Below are 22,458 nucleotides of genomic sequence, written 5' to 3' on the forward strand. Positions count from 1 at the left end.
ATGAGCTTAAGGCCATGGCTCCGACACCAGGCATCTGTCTCAGTGAGGCCCTTCTGTACGATGTCCACATCAATTGGGGACTCGACTATAGCTGCATCTGCAAACTTCATTAGCCAGAGGCCTTCTGTGTTAGCCTGTACTTCAGAGAAGTAGATACCAAACAGGAGAGGTCCCAGGACTGAACCCTGTGGTACTCCACTTGTCACTGGTTTGAAGTCAGATTTGGAGTCTGCAACTTTCACAGTGTGGGTTCTGTCAGTGAGCCAGTTGGCAACCCATCTTGTGACATAGGGATTTATACCTAGTTTAGTGAATTTAACTATAATTCCAGAATGGGGGATGGTGTCAAAATCCTTGGTGAGAGCAAGATAGGCTGTGTGAACCACCTTACCCTTATCTACAGCTTTGGTGACTGCCTCAAAGAAGTAGACCAGGTTCAGCAGGCAAGATCTGCCTTTCACAAACCCGAACTGGGTGGGGTCCAGAGTTTGGAGGTTACCAGTGTCTTTGTTTATGAATCCCATGATGATACGTTCCATGGCCTTGCAGACCAGGCTCGTCAGGCTAATAGGGCGATAGTTCCCAGGATCAGTGGTGGCTCCCCCTTTGTGGACTGGGATAACTTTTACTGTGCGCCATTCAGTGGGCACAAAGCCTGATGTGAGGCTATGATTGAACATGGTGCTTTGGTGGGGAGCCAGTTCATTCTGAAGTTCATGTAAAACGCAGCCTGGGATTTTGTCCAGTCCCATGGATGCTGTGTTTATGACTTTAAAGAGTGTTGCTTTTACCTGTGAAGTTGTGATTACAGGGACTCTTCATTCTTCCTGTTAGCTATGGGCCCTTTAGGGGGTGAGGGGGGGGGTAAAGTTAGCTGAACCTATCTGCCAGGATGTTGGCAATATCAGTTGGTTCTGTAATTTTTGTGCCATTGTACTGTAACTCGGAGCAGATCTGGGTGTTGCCATTGAGATTTTTGACATAGCTATAGAATGCTTTGTGGTTGTCCTTAGAATCAGTGGCAATCTTGTTTTCATAGCTAGCTTTGAAGGATCTTATAAGGGATCTCAGCTTCTTGCTGAGGCTGACCAGGGAGCTCCTCCATTCATGGGATTTTACTCTCTTTTGCAACAATTTCTTCCTTCTGTTGTAGAGTTTGTTTATGGCAGGGGACCACCAGATTGGCTTCCTTTTTTTGGAGGATAGCGTCTTGGTTCTGTTTGGGATAGCACGATCGATGCACACGTGTAAGTGCTTATAGAGTGCATTTGTGTAGGATTCGGCAGTCATAACTGTATTGTCCATCTGCATGGGTATCGTGAAGTTCGCCACTTCTGTCTTAAGAAGCATAAAGTTGGCTTTGGAGAAATTTTTTACCGTGGTTTCCTAAATGGGGGGTGGGGCGGGATGTGGATATCTAGGGTGATTAGCTTATAGTCGGATCTGACCAACGAGGAGTTGACTTCAGGTGTGGAACATCAGTCACTCATGTTGGTAATGACTAGGTCTAGGATATTGTTGCCCCTAGTGGTGGTGTGGATAAGTTGTTCCAGAGCATTGAAATTTATGAATTCCAGAAAGCGCTGAGTGAAGGAGTTGCTACACGACTAGTTTTCCCAGTTAATGGTGGGGTAGTTGAAATATCCCAATATTAGGGTGTTTGGTTGAACCCTAATATTTTCCAGTATATCAAGAAAAGACGAGTGGGAATCCTGAGGCATGGTGGGGAATCTGTAGCAAGCTACAATTTGGATTGCAGTTGTGCCCAGAGTTAGTTGCACTTGGATAACCTTGGCTGCATTATGCTGAGCAACTAGCCTGGAGGTGTGGATATCCTTAATGAATATGGACACACCTCCGCCTTTGGTGTTCCGGTCCAGGTTAGATGGCCGAAAAGTGTGGTATGAGTTATAGCCTGGTAATGCAGGGGTGCTCTCTGGAGCCTTGAACCAGGTCTCAGTCACTGCACATACATAGATGTTCTCCATTTTAAGGAGTGCCTCAAGTGATTGCATTTTGAGATTTAGACTTCTAGCATCGAGTAACATTACCCTCAGTTTTTGCTTGCCTAATCCTGTTATGGTGGTGAATTTGTCATTTGAACCTTGCCTAAAAAAGGCACTATAGGGGTGGCAAGGCCTTTGCCAGTATTTGGAATCCCAGGGGTGACAGGTGCAGGCCATCTCTGGCAAAGCATCATGTTCTGTCAACCATGTCATCCCAGGCAGACAGATACTGGATCCATTTATAATCACACCAGAAGCTTAGCCAATTGTTGAAGTCAATCATTTTGTCCTTGTACTGCGGTATCATTCTGGGCGATGGCAGGATGCTACTTAGGGCTAGGGTCATACCTGCCTGGGCTAAGATCGGAGAGTTCTTCCATGTCTCTTTTCATGTAGTCCAGGGAGGTAAATCTCAGGTCATTCACACCAACATGGACAATCATAGAGCCATATTTGTACTTGCTGTGGAGTGATCTGAGTGCGTGGGTTATGTGGTGGATCCTGGCACCCGACAGGCAGCTGACAGTGACCTTCTCCTTGTTTAGCCTGGTGAGTGGGACATCAATGCGCCTGATTATAGAGTCACCTATGACTAGTGTGTTGGGTACGTTGTTTTGCCTTATGGGCTGTGGTTGAGTGGCACACTGAGTCTGTGGGATATGTGTCATTTCGGTTGTGTTGGTGGTGGGAGGGTGCTTGCATTTCTGCTTTGGAGGTCTCTGTTGCTTGAGCAGATTATTATTGAGAGCCTCCGCAAATGTTTTTGTGTTTCTGTGTGTGGATTTTGGTGGTTTAGGTTTAGTGGGACTATGTGATGTGTGTGGTGTGGTGCAAGTGCTTACCTTCTCCTCTTAACTATCAAGTTCAGTCTTGCTTAGAGAGAGCTTTACCTCCAGTTTGGCTAGATAAGTGCATCTCTCACAGGTTGTAGTGTTGGGTGGTAGGAGGAGAGGGTTGTCTGTGTATATGAGGCAATTGCTACATTGCCCCAAGATGCCCAGATTCATCAGATAGACAGGAGAAAACACTGGGAGCTGACCCTTGGACATGCCTGAATAAAAAAATATTTTCCTCTAGACAAGTGAGGAAAGTGAGTACAAGAGCTGTTTTTCTCTAAGCAAGTGAGGAAAGTAAGTACCAAAACTGTTTTCCTCTAGGTAATGAGGAAGGGTGAGTGCTGTAGTAATTTGTAGTTATTTAGTGCTTACAACAAGTTCTGAACAAGTGCTGAGCATGGATAAGCAAATTCAAGTGCTAAAACTAAGAATCTGTATCTGGATCTTGTTGTAGATAGGCTACCTAGTGCTTACCACTCCCACTGTCCTGGATACAGCAAATCTGTATCTGGATTACACTACTTACAGGAAATCCAGAAAACAAGCTTATAGGTTCATAGGTTCATAGATTAGTACTAAGCTAACTGCCCTTGTGAGCCATTTTAAGCCTAGCCAATTATCCCTTGTGAGACTCAAACCCTGCAACTTGTGTTTTTATATATATATATATATATATATATATATATATATATATATATATATATATATATATATATATTTTTTTTTTTTTTTTTTTTTTGTGGGTTGGCTTTCTCAAAATGTTCTCTCTGTATTAGAAAGAATGAGCTAATGACCATAGCAAAAACACTTTAAATGCAGTACAAGCTAGCACACTTGAGTGTGTAGCAATATTAAGGCAAATACAGTTTAAATAAATGCAGATAAGTTAAAAATGACAAAAACAAGTTTATGAAAAATCAAATAAGAGCACTTGAACACTTAAAAGTACAGACAACAGCAAATTAAGGTAGAAGACAGTTATGTAAGAGCAGCTCAAGAAACTATAAGTACATTTTTTTTTTTTTTTTTTGTGGAGAGGGGTGGAACAGAGCAGCTTAAATTGCTATCGGGAATGTCTTTCCCAAGTGCTTTCTCTGTACACAGCAGAGGAGATGGGACTGGTAAGGCTAGTAGGAGTGTCTGAAATCAAAATATGATCTCAATGCACTCAGTTGAGTGAGCAAATGAGATGGGCCCAGTAGGAGTATCCAAAAACAGATTTACAGCGGGGCGGGTAATTCCAAAGCCACAAAGATTAATACCGCAACAAGAACAGGGGGGGGGACTAACTGCAGCTAGAGACAGGGAGTATTATCTCCCTGTATTATATATAACAATTATCTACAAATTTTTAATCTTAAATAAGTGCAGAGAAAAGTATACTTAAGTCAGCTTTGTCAGTTGATTTATACAGGTGAATCTCAGCAGCCAACCACTCGGAAAATGAGCAAAATTATTAAAAAATGTGACCAGCACAGATTATATTGCAAGCAGAAACCCCCAGGCTAAGTTAACACAGAATTTCAAAAGCAGTCTGACAACTTTCAATGTATCCAGATGGCTACACTTTTTTCACACTTCAGGCAACTAACTGCAGCTAGAGACATGGAGTATTATCTCCCTGTATTATATTATCATGAGCAGCCTTAGGTCAACTGGTGCCCTAGGGAAAAGGGCTCCACGGCACCCCCCCACCACACCACCCAGTGCCCCCATCCTGGTCTACCTACACCAAATAAACACTGAAAAAGCGCCCCTGCTAGAGCAGCACCCTAGGCAGCTGCCTAGTTGGCCTATGCCTAAGGCTGGCTATATATAACAATTATCTACAAATTTCTAATCTTAAATAAGTGCAGAAAAAAATATACTTAAATCAGCTTTTGTCAGTTGATTTATGCAGCTGAATCTCAGCAGCCAACCACTTATTCCAGCCTTTCTTGGAGTAGATTAGTATCAATAGAGGAATGGATAACAGTGCAAAGCTTGGTAGTCATCACCAAACATGGTCAACCACACGTCTGCAATATTGGCTTGGATATCTGAGAAATGAATGACAAACAGGAGGGAAACATGTAGGACACATTGTTTAAGTCCAAAAAATAAAAAAGAGTGCTGGATACACTCAGATTCTTTTATTAAAAATTGCAAGTTAAAACCTCTCTTCAGAGATAAAACTTTCACCATAAGACTTCCTCATGGGAATACATCTTAGCAATAACAGTCAGCAGTTAAATAATCATTAAAGTCACATGGCACAATTTCAAACAGATTGATGTAACTCCCTTAAGTAAGGTTTTAAAGTGAAACAGTCATTTAGTCCTGGTGGTAAATGTGACTTCATCCGCAAGATCCATTTCATTTCCTCACATTCTGTTAACATTTTTACATATACACCTCTAAGTGGTTTATAAATAACCTTCAATATCCGAAATTTAAACACGTGTTGTTCACCTCTATCTAAAATGTGTTTACTTAATGCATGTCGATAATTTGCATTTTATATCACTAAGATGACCAGCTATATGCTCTTTGAACCTTCTATTGGTCATTCCCACATAATAACTTTCACATAATTCACATTTAGTCATGTAAAGTAAGTTACTGGTATTGCAGTTTCCATAAGCCTGTAATATAAACTCCTTTTTTGTAACAGGATGTATTATTGGTAGCTTCGTATATAAACGTTTACATTAAACACAATTATTACATTTAAAAATACCCTGCTTACATCCACTTAGAAAAAAACTTTTTGGCTGCTCCTTGTAGCATAATGTCTGCTTCAATGTACAATTGCGTTTGTAACCAAACGCTGGACCTTCTGCTACTAAATCCTGCAGCCTTTGAACATCTCTTAGAATTTCCCAATGCTTCATAATAATATTTTTTATTTCTGTTGTATTCCTATTATAAGTGAGCATACATCTTGTTTTGTTAGATCTGTTTCGTGCTCTGTCCTTCCCTTGATGACCCCTGCTAAATTATGGAACTATATCTTGCTCTGACTGTTGGTGTTTAACCTCTTGTAATGCTTTTTCCACTGCTATCTCTGAGTAACCCCTCATGGGAAAGTCCTGACCCATATTTATTAACTGACTATCTGATTTATCTAGTTGTGTGTTCAACCTTACTACCCTTTGCATTTGGTTCAAAACTATATTATCAAACATAAAAGGAGGGTGCATACTATTGCGATGTAAATAATTATTATGTTTCACCTCTTTTCTATACATTTCAACATGTATTTCACCTTCCCTATTTTTTGTCAGCATGACATCCAAAAATGCTATCTGCTGAGAAGAGCATTCATGCTTAAATTTTAAAAAGTGTGCTCTCATTAGCATACACCAGAAATCCATGAAACTCTTCTAAACTCCCTTCCCAAATTAAAAAAAGGTCATCCACAAAACGCTTGTAAAACGTAATAAAATCTCTATATTCATTTACTGTAGTGAGAACATATTTTTCCTCCCATATATACATGATGTTTGCATAAGTATTAGCTATGATTGTTCCAATCACTATGCCCTTTTGTTGATAGTACAGTTTTGCATCAAATAAAAAGACATTATTAGTTAAGACTAATCTCAACATTTCACAAAGCAAATTAATTTTCTGCATCTCATAACCTGAATACTTTACTAAGAATGTCTTGGTGCTAGCTATCCCTTCATCATGTGGTATAGAAGTAAAAAGTGAATTGACATCCATGATGACAAAGTGCGATCTATCATTTAAATGACCCCCTGACCAAATGTAAAAGTGATCCAAGAAGCTATCTGTATCTTTCAAAATGGTAGGCATTTTATCCAAAACTATTTGTAATTGCTGTTCTAGATATTTGGAAATAGGTTCTGTCAACCACCCTCTTGAAGACACTATAGGCCTCATTGGAGGGTCACTAACACTCTTATGTAGTTTTGGTATACCATAAATAAATGGTAGTTTCGAGTTTTCAACAAACAGATAGTTAAATAAATCATCTGTAATAAGGCCAGTGTCATGCATTTTACATAACCTGCTATTAAACTCTAAACATAAGCCATTTACTTCATTCCTTGTGATGGTTTTATACTGATCCTCCTGCAGCATCATTCGCATTTTATTAAAATAAAAGTGTTTGTCCATTACTGCAATCCCTCCCGCCTTGTCTGCACCTTTAATCACTATGTCATGATTTTAAACTAATGAACGTACAGCTTGCTGTTCATCTCTAATTAAATTAAAATATCTATCTGCTTTATTTTCATACAGTGCATAAATATCTCTTTCAATAACTTTTTCAAAAATTTGTAAAGCACCTGTGACTTATGGAGCAAAAACGCTCCTTTGTGTAGTCTCATAATTGTTCATATTGCCAAAAAATGTTTTCAAACTCAGATTACGAACAACATGTTTGACTTCTATTAAAGTCTTAGAAATGTCCGTTAGCTTTGCAGGTACAAAGGTTAAACCTTTGTTTAAAACAGATAGTTCAGAGTCAGTAAGTTGATAATTAGACAGGTTAAACACCAAAAAAGTCTTATCTGTTGGTTTGGCTGCTGGTGTAAGGACGCTTCAACAAGTTGTCGTTCTTGTAGTTCTCCATTAGACTCTGCATCTGGGTCCATGGTTTCGGCATTGGGAGCGGTTGGTTCACCAAAAGTGGAAAATCCACTGGGTCAAGTGCATCCATCTGTGTAAGGTCAACCCATGCCATCTGTCCTCCTCCTGTATGGGTCTCGATGTTAGAAGTTGTTGCTGTGACTGAAAGATGCTCATATTTTTGAACACCATATTTCTTTGCGTCTCTATTACTCGATGTTCCGCCTTAACTGCTGATGTATCACGAATGTCAGTCACATTTACTTCAGAAAGAGGTGGGACTTCCGTTTGTTGCTTAACCCCCTCATTGGTTTGCCTCAGTTCTCGAGGCCAAATTAACTCATGTCCATTTTGAAAATCACACAAATCCCTTTTATTTGTTTCAATAAGCCTTTTTTCAAAGCCACTCAGTCTACTTAAAATATCATTCATGAGCTCTATACCTTCTTCAAGTGTAACATTAGAAGTTAAGTCATTATAGAAGGTTTCTACATTTTGTTTCATGTCTAATTCAAGTGGCTGAAAATGCACATTCATAAGTTCCATATATCGAAATGAACAACTTAAATTAACTGCCACCTACGTAGCAAATCTGGATACTTATCTCTGTAAGATGGCATCTTTAGTATCCTGAGCCCTCTCGGCACAATTTTATGTTGTAGGTAAGCCTCAAATAAAAGTCTCTGCCACTGCAGATGTTTATATGCCATAACCATATGTTCAAACTCACGTAACTTCTCTTTATAAATTTGAAGTGATTCCATGTGTTCATTATCTCCTGAAATCGATGCTGTCCGCATATTTCCAATGTCAGCTACTAATAGTAGTGGATTTGTAGTTACATCCACAATCTCTCCAAGTGTTCTAAAAAACACAGCCATCTTTACACAATGTAGTAATGTTGAAACCAGCACTGAGTGTCCAACAGCTTCAGTAAAACACAAAATGCCCAAAACGAATTGATAAGCTGATGGTTAGCCAATACTCCATATCCAAATAAACTCCAAAAAATAAAAAAGAGCACTGGATACACTCAGATTCTTTTATTAAAAATCGCAAGTTAAAACCTCTCTTCAGAGATAAAACTTTCACCATAAGACTTCCTCAGGCGAATACATCTTAGCAATAGCAGTCAACAGTTAAATAATCATTAAAGCCACATGGCACATTTTCAAACAGATTGATGTAACTCCCTTAAATAAGGTTTTAAACTGAAACAGTCATTTAGTCCTGGTGGTAAATGGGACTTCGTCCACAAGATCCATTTCATTTCTTCACTTTCTGTTAACATTTTATATCTCCACCTCCAAGTGGTTTATAAATAACCTGCAATATCAGAAATTTAAACGCATGTTGTTCACCTCTATCTAAAATGTGTTTACTTAATGCATTTGTCGATAATTTACATTTTATATCGCTAAGATAACCAGCTATACGCTCTTTGAACCTTCTATTGCTCATTCCCATATAATAACTTTCACTTAATTCACATTTAGCTATGTAAACTAAGTTATTTTTTTGTAGCAGGATGTATTATTGATTGCTTCGTATATAAATGTTTACAGTAAACATAATTATTACATTTAAAAGTACCCTGCTTACATCCACTTCCTAGAAAAAACTTTTTGGCTGCTCCTTGTAGCACGTCTGTTTCATGTACAAGTGCATTTGGAACCAAACGCTGGACCTTCTGCTAATTAATCTTTCAGCCCTTGAACATCTCTTAGAATTTCCCAATGCTTCATAATAATATTTTTTATTTCTGTTGTATTCCTATTATAAGTGAGCATACATCTTGTTTTGTTAGATCTAAAGAGCTGTATGTGAGATGTTCACTGATGTAATATATATAATATCTATACACACACAGGCAAAGAATTAGAAAAGGACTGCAGATGATGCAGTAGATGCCATGTAATAAAACTGCAGGAAAATCAGTCAATCACTTTCCATGTGGTTATTAACCTAAAACAAAAAAAAATCCAGCATTTTAAAAATCTAGATTAAACCACGTGTTTAATGAAGTCTTAATCAATTAAAACCAGACACCACCTAATATGTAATTGTCAAATTTCTGAATCTCTCACCTTGCAAATGTGCAGAAACAAAATGTACAATTAAGGAAAGTAGACCATAGTCTAAAGGTTGGATTGACTAGCTCAAACATCTTGTACAACACATGTTAAATGATACAGAACAGTGCAGAATCATGTAAAGAAACAGTAAGTTTAAGAGCAGATAACATTGTAATTTGTCACCCTTCCACCTACTGCATAATCCTATAATCCTAGTTTTACTTGCAGATTTTTTAAAACAGAAGCATCTTCATACTGAATGGTTCAGCCTTAAAAGCAGGAAAGCTGCAACACCAAGAAAACACCAGTTTGGGACAGGAATATGATATAAAAGAACTTGAAAAAAAAGGGATTGTATAAATATTTGGGAACTGATGAAAAATCAGCAGTAAAACACAAACAAATGTGAATAAAACTCAGTAAGGAATACTTTAGAAGACTAAAATTAATACTGGAAACAGCATTGACATCTAGGAACAAAGTCCAGGCTATAAACCAATTTTCTCTTCCTGTCCTAACTTACAGTTTTGGAGTGACCGACTGGCCCCAAACGGTATTAGATAGGTTAGACAGGAAAACAAGAAGGATGCTTCATGCTCATCAATGAAAGTTGAATTTAACCCAAAAAATGAAAGGTTAATTGGTGGCTGAAAACAGTGGACTATGTATAACATTGGTTTACAACATCTATTGAACATGTGGGAGAAACAGACAAATGTAGGTTTTGTAAAACAGAATTGTAAAACAGTAGCACATCTTGTTGCTAGTTGTGATATATTAATGGCAGAAGGACTGTATACTGAAAGGCATAATAATGTGGCAAGACTGTTGCATTGGGGATTGTGCAAACATTATAATATTGAGGTAGCTGAGAAACACTGGAAACATGAGCCATAAAGCAGCATAGAAAATGATGAAGTTTATATCACATGGGATAATCCATTACCAACAGTTTAAAAGATAGATGCAAGAAAACTAGATATAGTAGTCCATGAAAAGAAGACAAAAGTAACATTGATCATTAAAACCAGTGACTACAGTGTTTTAGATAAAGAGAGACACAAAGTCAAAGTACCAGGATTTGCAGGCAGAAACGTGGGCAATGTGGAAGGAAACCCAGACAGTTCCAGCTGTAGGAAGAGCAATACATCTTATAAAAAAGAATTTACAATTGTATTTAGATATGTGGTGGTGGTGCTCCGGTAGCGTTGTCGCCTCACAGTAAGACGTCCTGTTCGATTCTCAGCTAGAGCGTCTTCTGTGTGGAGACATGCGTGAATGGGCGTACCTTCGTTGAAGGTTGTGCATCAGGGCCGGCAACTTGGCACATAAAAATCTACTGCCAATCATTAGCGGACCGGAGTTCCGCTGTGGCATCCCCTAACCGAGAAAAGCCGAAAGACACAACAACAACCAATAAATGTAACTCCATACGAATTGCAGGAGGAGTAATTACTGGGCACATTGCGGGTGCTGTGAGTAGCTCTTCTGTCTAACATCAAAGAGTGAAACAATACTAATTTCATGAACTTTAATCATACTTTGACGTAGGAATGGGGTCCATTTCCGTCATGGTATTAGAAACCCAAAAGACTTGGAGCAATTAAAAAAAAAGTGGTTCAACACATTGAAACAGATGCTTGGTGTGACAGTCGAACTGATCGACAAAATTTATTAAGAAAATAGGATAATACATATTTTGATAAAGTATTCAGGAATTAACACGCTCTACGGATCTAAACCTTGTCACCACAATAAACAGGACATGCTGGAGGGATAGATTCCTGTCCCAGAGACTTCCTATACTCTGGAACATGCTACCCATCTATGTCAAGCAAAGTTCTTCATTAGCACTCTTCAAGAAAAATCTTGATGAGTGGGTGGGAAATAGGAAATACACCCCGGGGATCACTTCTGTGTCTCTGCTGGACAGTGGCACAGGAAAATAAGTTTCTTGGGTGGCATAAGCTATGGAACCTTGCCTGGCTATGCTTACGAAGGCCCTTAGGCTGATAGCCTAGTACCTACCTACCTATGAACCTATTAACATGTCTTGGAGAGCAACAAAAAGACTTGAATGAAATCTTCAGTCGGTTCTTGTGATGGTGTCATCAATAAGCATTGATATGGCTTATCAATCCAGCAGCCAAATTACTCAGTCATAAATATGTCTGCTATAATTAGCTTTGATAATGCTTTATCTTGTTCAGGGTTGTACAAGCCTATTCCATCACTCACTATGTGTGAGGCAGTGAACCAGCATGGATGGACTCCAGCTGATTGTGAAATGGACAGAGACACAGATACGGCAGCTAGGGGCTCAAATAAAAATCACTTGGCACAGATATGCATTCAACAAAAGTCTTATCAAGATTTGGCAGCACGGGGTAGTGTTTTACTGCTACAAGGTGGGCCCAAGGTAAAACAGATAAACTTTTATATTTCTCAGGTTATTTGTAATCCCTTTGTTAGATACACAGCTTAAACAATTCCTGCTTTATTAGTATCGCCATTAGGCAAGATATTAAGGCCTGAGTAGATAAACCCTCCAGCTTTCTTATTACACACCAGCTTACCTACCGTATACCAATTTTTAGGAAACCTTGAAGCCATAATTTACCCTTATACCACCTGTTACCAGCCTCCCAGTACTAGGCACCCCTGAGGCAGTGCACAAATGACCTCATACTTAATGACATCAGCTTACTTTTACCACACACACTGACATTACATGTGAGAGGTGCAGGCACTTAATATATTGTTAGCACTCACTTAATATATTGTCAGTACCCTCATCCACCCCCCACCAGTATGTCACTCACCACAAATAAGTCCTCTTATGCTGAGGTACTTGAGAACTCTCTCCCTAAGCATCAAAGGCCTCTGAGGCATAAGCATTACACACAAAGACCTTACCAGTGCAAACACATTGTAGCAACTGCACATACAGAACTAACCAACAGAAAGACCATGAACAGGAGGCCTTATCCCTTTAAAGCTACTTACGTGGAGGTAATCTGCATGATGGTAAGAAAAGAATTGCCATAGTGGGAGAAGAAAAATGAATTTTAATGTCTACAGTGTATTATTTTAAAATGGCAATGAAAGGACCCCCCCCCCATATACTTTGGATGCATCCTCATGCTAAACACTTTGTAAAATTTACTATATTTCCCTATCACCTGTAAAGTGGGTAAGTTTGACACTCCATGGATTATTTATAACTGTGACTTATCAATCAGCATGTCTTTGGAAGCTTGGATGATAGGGTACCCAGAGAAAATCCACACAGAAGGGGGGAACATACAAATTCCACACAGACATTGATGGATTTCAGAAGTGAACAGAGGAAGTCAAAGTCGTAAGGTAGAGATCTAGCTGCTTGACCACTATGCCATCCAGTAGTTAATTAAAATGTTTAAAACTGCTTAAAACTAAATGTTTTTACTGAAAGTAATTCAACAATCTATTAATAAAAGGACAGGGAAAACTTACTTGCATTTGAGGGAGATTTGGGCAATGCAAGAACATCCCTCACAATTATGTTCGGAATTTTATCTCAGTGCATGCACTTTTTTATTTTTTTTTAAATACCGCCAAATAGTCAGTAAAATCCAGACTGGAATATGTTTCCTCATTCAGAATTTCAAGGAGATGGGCCACAGAATAAATGCTAGCATATTTTTACTCACTCAAAAAAGTGTCAATGTTTGTAATTTTGTGCTGGTTTCCCTGTTCACACAGACTTTTTATGCATGTGATCATTTCTTTGGTGAGGTAATCAGGCCCTTTTGCCTCTATGCATCTACTCTGATAAAACGGATTTATGCAGGAATGGAAATTTTTTTAGATACTGTTTAGAATCTGCAGTCTTGACTTTGGTGAGTTATGAATTAATTTTTTTTCTTGTCTACTATGTTTAGTTTTGTGAGTCATGTGTCATGGTATCATGAATTCTGGGTATATTTTACTGGGGCAATCCACATAGTTAGTATCCTCCCCCACAACAGAAGACATGCTGCACTTTTTATAACATAATAAGAAAATAAAACACTGCAAACAATCATGTGAGAGATGTGCCAGTGCTAGCTACAGACTTTGATGTCCAGATGTCACAGAGATTTGGGATTACCTTTTAGCTAAAAAAGAATGCATAAGATGCTTTATTCAATGCATAGTAAACTGCCTCATGACATTAACATAAATCAGTCTACTTTTGTTGAAAATCCTTCTCTTGATAAATGCATACTTTATTTGACTTAAAATAAATTATGGAGAAGTATAATGCAGTCATTCCATGACTTTATTTTTTCAAGGTTCATAGACATTGTTCATGCCAACCGTTAAAATCTGTTTTCTACCATTTCTGTTCTATAATGTCCATATAACAAAGAATATTTGATAACATTTGTATGCTTGTTTTGGAATACAGCCTGTTTGGTACCAACTACAATAAAATGAAGCAATAATACAACTGTTTTTATTTTTTGTACTGTTTCTATTTTCGTTCACCTGTTCAGGTGGGCGGGAAGACCACACGTAACAACATTTCAAAGTTCACCCACTTAAATTCTCTAAACAGTAGGGAAACATCAAAACATATTTGCTCAAATACAGCTATTCTTAATTTAACTGTACAGGACTTGACTGTTAAATGACAAAGTTATGAAGCTACATTTTGTGCCTTATCATTAGTCATAACATTGAATTCAATGTCAGTGAAACACTATAATATCTTCAGTAAACTTAAAAATATGAATAGATTTATCTAAGAATTCTTATGTTGAGCTCTGGAAAATTCCAGCCATCAGTAATGGTGCCAGTCACAGGTGTCACTGCAGGGGACACTGTTTGTTTTATGGCGATATATATATATATATATATATATATATATATATATATATATATATATATATATATACATATATATATATATATATATATATATATATATATATATGTGTGTATATATATATATATATATATATATATATATATATATATATATATATATATATATAAGAGAGAGAGAGAAGAAAGAGATGTAGTTTAGTCAGTTAGATGCACATTTTATTAACAGAGTAAACTGTTGTTAATTTAAAGTACTTTTATTGACTTTCATTCATTTTGAATGTTTCACTCGATGATGAAATAGCCATCTACCTCACTTGGAATCCCTAAGTCCAGTGCATCCCTGAGGATAGCGTGATGTAGAAATGTATCTAGCAGCTTTTGAAAGACATGTGGGAATGAATAATCTGCTTGGAGAATGTGCTGTTGCTAAACTTGAGAAATGTTATAGTTCAGTTGAGAGAAGAGACATGCAGGGATTGCTGGATTCAGGGGCCATGTTCACACTAGTTACAGCACATAATGTTTGCAAGCATAAAACAAGTACACATAAAATTGATGTCACATTATCTGCATGCAGTAACTCTGTTCCTCTTTCCTCTCTGACCTGTTTGTTAATGTAGTATATCACTAGTAAAAACAACAGGGAGCTCAGAGCTGAACCTTGATACACACCCTCTCTCACTGGGAAACCCCTCTTAGAGTCCAGACACTGTTAAAAGATGAGTCATTGGGCCTTGTACATAGCCTGCACTAATTCTGCCAATGTTTCTGGGACTTCCAACCACCACAGGACTACCTAAATCAGCTTTATTTGGACCTTGTCATATGCTTTCTCCAAGTCTAGGAATGCCCAGTTGAACTCTTTCCTCATCCCTAGCTTCTTCTCAACTGTTTGTGTCACTGCAAACATTGGCCAGTTGTGATGCATCTTGATATGTATCCAAACTGCTTATCTCCCATCTTACTTTCTACTAAGCTGCTTATTCATTTATAAGGAGTTTGATACCTGTGGGCTATCCACGGTTGTGGATGTCCCCTTTGTTCTTGTAATCTGTCACTAATATGATTATTCTCCAGTCATCTGAGATATGCTTTTCTCACTGCTGTGAGTATCCTCAGGAGACATTTGTTCCCTATCTCACCCAACATCTTTATCATATCAGCTATGACCTCATCTGAGCCTAATGCTTTCCCTGACTGCATTTACCTTAGTGCTGTTCTTATGTCTTCTACGTTGGGCTCCTCTTTATCTTTCATCATAGACTGTGTCTGGAAAAGTATGGCTTCTGTGAGATTTTCTTCATTAAGAAGCTTCCAGAAGCAGCCCTTCCATCCACCTTTGATCTCCCAATGACTGATGAGCAAGTTGCTGCTGGCATCCCTCATTAAAGCTGTCTGAGTATCTTCTTTATCTTTCTGGCTTTGCCTTGGAGCCTGATAGAGTTTCTTTGTGCCATCTACTGAGTCACTTTCCAGAAGATGGTAAAGTGCCTCCGATGCCTTGTTTGTTGCTATTGCAACTCTTCTTTTAGCCAAAAAGTATTCCTTCTTAGCATGGCCCTCCTTTTCTGTGTTCCACTTTTCCTGCATTCCTTATTTCTTTTCCAGACTTCTTGGATTTCTGCATTTTACCACTAGCTTTCCTTATGTACCTTTCATACCTGGCTTGACCACATATCTGTTCTACAGTCCTTATGCATGCTGTTTTGTGGCACTGCCATTCTTCTTCAAATCCACCTTTTTGAGCTTCTTCCTGAGATACTATAGCCCTGAGACATTGCAGGTACTGAGACATTTATTCATTCCAAAACCGTTTTGACTACCTGTAATGAAGTGAATACATTGACATATTTTCTGCGGTCATTATAGGATGAATAAGACAAAAGCTAAACTTTTGTCTAGATTTCATTGGCCTGGTATTAGACCACAGAAAACTTTATGTGGCATGAGTGTGTCAAAGGACAGCACCCAATCCAGAATGTAAGAACCTTTTAATACCCTTACCCATTAAGAATGCTCCTTTTATAGGTTCATATGTTCATAGGTAGATACTAAGCTATCTGCCCTAAGGCATTTCTAAGACTAGCCAGAGTGTGTTTGGCTTTCGCCTCCCTTTCAGATTAGCTAACTGTGCCTCTGTATAGTTGGTCACAGAAGATAGCCCTTAAAGGTCAGTTTACTGTGCCTCTGTCAAGCAGTGACACAGAAGAGATCCCAGGGGTAAACTTATGATCTTCCATCCACTCGTCAAGATTTCTCTTGAAGAGGGTCAGTGAGGGGCTCTGCCTAACATGAACTGGGATTCTGTTCCAGAGGGAAGGGAGCCTCTGGGATATGAATCTGTCCCTCCAGCATGTCCTGTTTCTTGCTGTGCTGAGGTTCAAGTCCCTGGAGCATGTAGCAATAAGGGATTTGGATTTCCTGAGGTGGAGCATGTCCATTAATTCTGGGTTGGACATGGCTTTATATGTCAGGCACAGATCACCTCTGAGTAGGCGGTAAGCAACTGAGTAGAGCTGGAGTTTCTTTAGTCGAACTGCATAGGGCATCTGATTGAGACCCGTGATCCTCTTGGTGAGGTACCTTGGGGGTCTCTCCAGTTGCTGCAGGTGTCGGGTAAGGTACATCCCAAATGGGGCATTGTACTCAATTATGGGCCTGATGAGTGATGAGTAGAGGGGTGCAATGACCTCTGTTGATCTAGATGTGAACCCTTTCATGATAAGGTGGGCTATATAAAAAGTCCTTCTAACCACTTTGGCAATGTGATTGTCAAGGAGAGATTACTATCTACTTGGGTCCCCAAATCCCTAATTACTTCTTCCGTACTTAATGGATTACCACCTATGTGGTAATTTGTGGGCACTTTGTTTTTCCCAAAAGGGATGACTATGCACTTTTTGGCATTTAGCTTAAGGCCGTGGTTCTGGCACCAGGTATCCGTCTGTATAAGACCCTTTTGGAGGATGCTTGTGTCAGCCAGAGAGTCGATTATGGCTCCTAGTTTGCAGTCATCTGCGAACTTGGTCAGCTATAGTCCTCCCGTGTTAGCCTGTACCTCAGAGAAGTATATACCCCAAAAGGGATGACTATGCACTTTTTGGCATTTAGCTTAAGGCCGTGGTTCTGGCACCAGGTATCCGTCTGTATAAGACCCTTTTGGAGGATGCTTGTGTCAGCCAGAGAGTCGATTATGGCTCCTAGTTTGCAGTCATCTGCGAACTTGGTCAGCTATAGTCCTCCCGTGTTAGCCTGTACCTCAGAGAAGTATATACCGAACAAGAGAGGTCCCAGGACTGAGCCTTGTGGGACGCCACTTATAACTGGTTTAGAGTCTAACATGGCACCTGCAATTCTGACCATGTGGATTCTATCCCTGAGCCAGTTTGCAACCCATCTTGTGTCATAAGGGTTGATATTTAAGCTGGTAATCTTATTTGTGATGCCCGAGTATGTGTATTGTGTCAAAGGCTTTAGCTAGGTCCAGGTAGGCTGTGTGGACTACCTTCCCCTCATCTATGGCCTTGGTAACTGTTTCAAAGAAGTCAACTAGGTTTAAGAGGCAAGATCCGCCCTTAACAAAGCCGAATTGAGTAGGGTCCAGTGTCTGGAGGTTCCCAATGTCTGTGTTTATGAGTTCCACGATGATTCGCTCCATAGTTTTGCAGACCAGACTAGTCAGGCTTATAGGGTGATAGTTCCCAGGGTCCATTGTGGCACCACCTTTGTGGAGCGGGACCACTGTTGCTGTACACCATTCTTTGGGTATGTATCCTGTAGTAAGGCTGAGTTTGAACAGTGACTTTATGTGAGGGTTCAGTTCTTCTTGGAGCTCGTGTAAGACACAGCCTGGGGACACTGTCCGGTATCATTGATGCTGTGTTTTTTGCTTTGGAGAGGGCAGCTTTCAGCTGTGCATCTGTGATGTCTGGGAGGGGAAAGACATTTGCTCTTTTGGGGGGGGAGGGAGGGAGAAGTTTGCACTGAATCTGTCTGCTAGGATGTTGGCAATGTCTGTGGGTTCAGTGTATTTTTTGCCATTTTGCACTAACTCAAAGCATATCTGGGGGTTGCCACCCAGATTCCTGACATAACTAAAGAAGCACTTGTGATTATCTTTAGTGTCTTGGGCAATTCTTCTTTCGAAGCTGGCCTTTGATGATTTTATGAGGGATCATAGTTTCTTGCTAGTACTGATCAGAGATTACTTCCCTTTTTGGGATTTTGCTCTATCATGTAGTAGCTTTTTTATGGCCAGGGTCCACCAGACAGGTCTCCTGCTTTTAGAGGAGAGAGTCTTGGTTTTATTTGGGATAGCATGATCCATGTATTCCTGTAGGTGCTCATAGAATGCGTTTGTAAAGGATTCTGCAGTTTGGACAGTATTTTCTAATGGCCAGGGGGTTTTGAAGGATTCCACCTCGGTTTTGAGAAGTGTGAAGTTTTCTTTTGAGAAATTTTTCACAGTGGTTTCCTTGGCTGGCAGTGGGGACGGGATATGGATGTCCAGTGAGATTAGTTTATGGTCTGATCTTACCAATGAGGGGCTTACCTCTGGTGTGAAACAGAGTCCTCATGTTAGTGATGACCAGGTCCAATATGTTGTCCCCTCTTGTGGGAGTGGTGACCAGTTGTTCCATAGCGTTTGAGTTTATAAATTTTAGGAACTGTTGGGCAAGGGTGTTGGGGCTTGAGTACTTTACCCAATCAATGTTTGGGTAGTTGAAGTGTTTGGAGAGACCTTCATATTCTCCAGTGTTCTCAGGAAGGCTGAGTGGGGTTCCTGAGATTGGGAGGGTGATCTGTAGCAGGCTACAAACTAAAAGGCAGTTTTGCCCACTGTTGGTTGCACATGGATGGTCTCCGATGCCTTGTGCTTTTCAGTGTGTAACAGTGAATGCTGTTGCTCCATTTGCAAAACTCAGCAAGGGCTATTTGTATATCCTGGTGAATGGTTATGCAACATTTCCTGAGGCAGTGCTTTTGTGAAAAGTCAATGCAAAGTCCATATAAAAAAGTTTTGTATTTTCTAAGGTAGGAATCCACCTAGTAATTCTTACTGTCCAAGGTATTCCATTCATATCCAGAGTGATGCACGAACCTGGTCAATACTAAGTGAAACGACTAAACATCTGCATGCTTACCTCAAACAGATGGGCAAGTCTAGTGCTTTAATATCTACCTTAAGGAATCATAGGAAGGACAATGATACCGAGTCTTATGACCAATTATGCCTTGCCAGTTCCCACCCAAGACTGTACCTCCCCTCTCAAGTAAGGCTAAGTTAGTCATACCTGTGATGACTTCATAAATACCCATCCAGTTATTCAGGTCCCATTTGAAGGAAGATAGCGTAAATCCCTGCTTTGTCATCAGTGGGAGCCTGTTCCACAGGTGAGGGAGATGCTGAGAAGTGAATCATTCTCTCCACCTTGATTTGTTGATCTGCTGAAGGAGGTTTCGAACCCTTATTCTGGTATTAATGTGACTTGGATTTGTGTAGGTACACAAGATCCTGGACTGCTGGATCCATCAGTGCTTGGAAGACCAGGCCACGGTTTAGGCATCCCTTGCAAAGCTTATAAGACACAGAAAAGAGGGATAATGCTTCTAGCCTTTTCTGGTAGCTTAGGGATCTGATGCCCGTGATCTTGTTTATTAGGAATCTCTGCAGTCTTTCAGCTATTTGATGTTTCTGGTGAAGTACATCCCAAAGAGGGCATTGTATTCTATAAATGGTCTGAATCAATGCTGAATACAAAGCGGCAATAACCTTTTATATCTGGGTGATACCTTAGTGATCAGCTATGCCAATTAGAAGTATTTCCTGGCAACTATTTGTGTAAGGTGGTCAGTGGAGAGGGAATTATAAACTCAGTTCCCAAGTCTCGAATTTAATTTTCATTTTGAAGTTTCATATTGTCAGTGCTATATCATGGGGGCATGGTTTGTCTACCAAATGCATTTTTTTAGCATTTGCCTTAAGCCAGTTTTCAATTCACCAGGCATTTATAAGTGTAATTTCCTGCTAGAGAGCTTCTGTCTCAGAGGGGGACTTGACAGTGACTCACAGTCTGCAGTCATCTGCAGACTTAGATGCCTATAGGTCTTGGTTATTAGTCTGTAGGTCAGATACATAAATACCAAACAAAAGCAGTTCCAGCATTGAGCCCTGCAGGATACCACTGGTCTCATTCATATTCCCTAATGCTGCCCCTCCCACCCACACTATGTGAGTTCTGCCTTTTAGCCAATTTGCTATTCGTCCTACCAGATAGGGATTTTATAATGTATTTAGTTTATTAATTATGTCAGCATGGGGGATGGTATCAAATGCCTTGGCCAAATCAAGGAAAGCTGTGTGTACAAAATTACCACTTTGTGCAGCTAGTGTTGTCTTCTCAAAGATGTTAACCAGGTTGATTAGGTTCATAGGTAAGTACTAAGATAGCTACCTAGCCAGTTTCTCTTTCAAAGTTGAAAATAAAAAACATGTACCTTGTGTCTGTGACATAAACACCTTAACCATTATACCAGTCCCCAACCTCCATTTTGAGTGTCATCCTTGTGCAGAGTTCATGCTGTCTTTTCTGTATTGTTCCAGTTTGTCTATGTTCTTCCAAAGCATCTATATTTGCAAAACAAAGTTGCTGTGAATCTAGTCTGATGAGATTTGTAATGTTAATGTTAATCGAGTCCTTTATAAAAGCAAAGATTTAGAATTATATGTGGAAGAAAATGGAACCAGCTGATTCCATTGCTTCTCTCTATGCTATAAGAGAAGTATCCAAAGCTTCAAATGGATTCACACTGATTGAAATGATATATGTTAAATATCTATAAGGCTGGCTGGCTATAGAAAAAATGGGATGAGGAAACATCCCATTTAAAAGAGTGATAGAGGATTTTACAGGTCTGCAAGGCAGGTTAGGAATTATAACGCCTATAGCAAGAGAGCACATGAAGAAAACACAAGAAACACATCAAAGAACATATAACAAAAATATGTATGATACAGAGTGAAAACGAGGACATATTTGTATTAGTATTCACGGCTGAAAATATGTTCTATGCAAATTGCTTTGCAGTATTGAGTGGAATTCCCAAGACACAGAGGAGTGTTTGCGCACAGTGGATTTGAGTTTTTGTTCCTTTCTATGCAAATTGGAAAACAACATTTGAAATTACAGAGAAATTAATAGAAGTAAATTATAAGGTGAGACAGCTAGGAAAAAGGGAACCAGAGCTGTTGTAACAAGTAAATGTTCTGAACTCTGGGAGTGAAAATGAAGTTTTTGTAGCAAGTATATTTGCAGTAGATGTTAAGTTTCCCACAGCTTATTATGTAATCAAAACAGAGGGGACACCATCAGTGTATCAGAATCAAGAAGTGAAAAGAGGTTGTACTCAGGAATAAAGACATATTTTCAGAACTGTCTGGTAAAGCCATTTTAATGCAGCACAACATGAAAACCATGCCTGGTGAGAAAGTAAACTTAAAACCATATATTAGATAGCACTGCCAAGCAGTTAAGGAAGAAGTGCAAAAAATATTAAATTTCTGATCATAGAGGAAGCCCAAAGTGAGATGAATGATTCCATTGTACTAGTTCCCACTTTCACAAGTTTTAAGGTTTTGCAACGACTTCAGTAAGTTAGATAACATAACTAAATTTGATTTGTATCCCATGCCCTAAGTGAATAAACCGATTTAAAAATTGTGAAGGCAAAATTTCTGCCCACTCCGGACCTAACTAAAGAACATTGGCAAAGTTTTCTAGCCCCAGCAGATAAGAAAAAGTGGCATATTCTGCACCAGATGAGGACTTCAATTTCCGTGTTCTGCCTTTTAGTCTCCATGGAACACCTGCAACATTTCAGAAGCTATTAGACCCCATAACATCCTTCCTTCTACCAGGATGATGTAGTGATATTCTCTGAAGACATGAAAAGCCAGCTACACAAAAGTCAAGTCATTCTGAATTCCCTTTACCAAGTAGGACTGACTACTACCACTCCTAAGTGTAAATTCACCTGCAATATTTCAGAGGCTATTAGACCCAATATGATCCAAGTGTAAATTAGGCAGAGCAGAACCCCAATATT

General features: G+C 39.3%; 1 protein-coding gene and 1 pseudogene across 10 annotated transcripts in view; one reads left to right on the forward strand and one right to left on the reverse strand.

Annotated features, from left to right (window-relative positions):
* BRSK2 (BR serine/threonine kinase 2) overlaps window positions 1-22,458 on the forward strand; it is a 2,790,504-nt gene that overhangs the window by 2,506,514 nt on the left and 261,532 nt on the right. The window lies entirely within an intron of this gene.
* LOC122791912 lies at window positions 20,881-20,978 on the reverse strand (annotated as a pseudogene).

Source organism: Protopterus annectens, chromosome 17.part0 (assembly GCF_019279795.1).
Source record: "Protopterus annectens isolate FY-2018-M chromosome 17.part0, PAN1.0, whole genome shotgun sequence".
In the NCBI taxonomy this organism is placed as follows: domain Eukaryota; kingdom Metazoa; phylum Chordata; order Ceratodontiformes; family Protopteridae; genus Protopterus; species Protopterus annectens.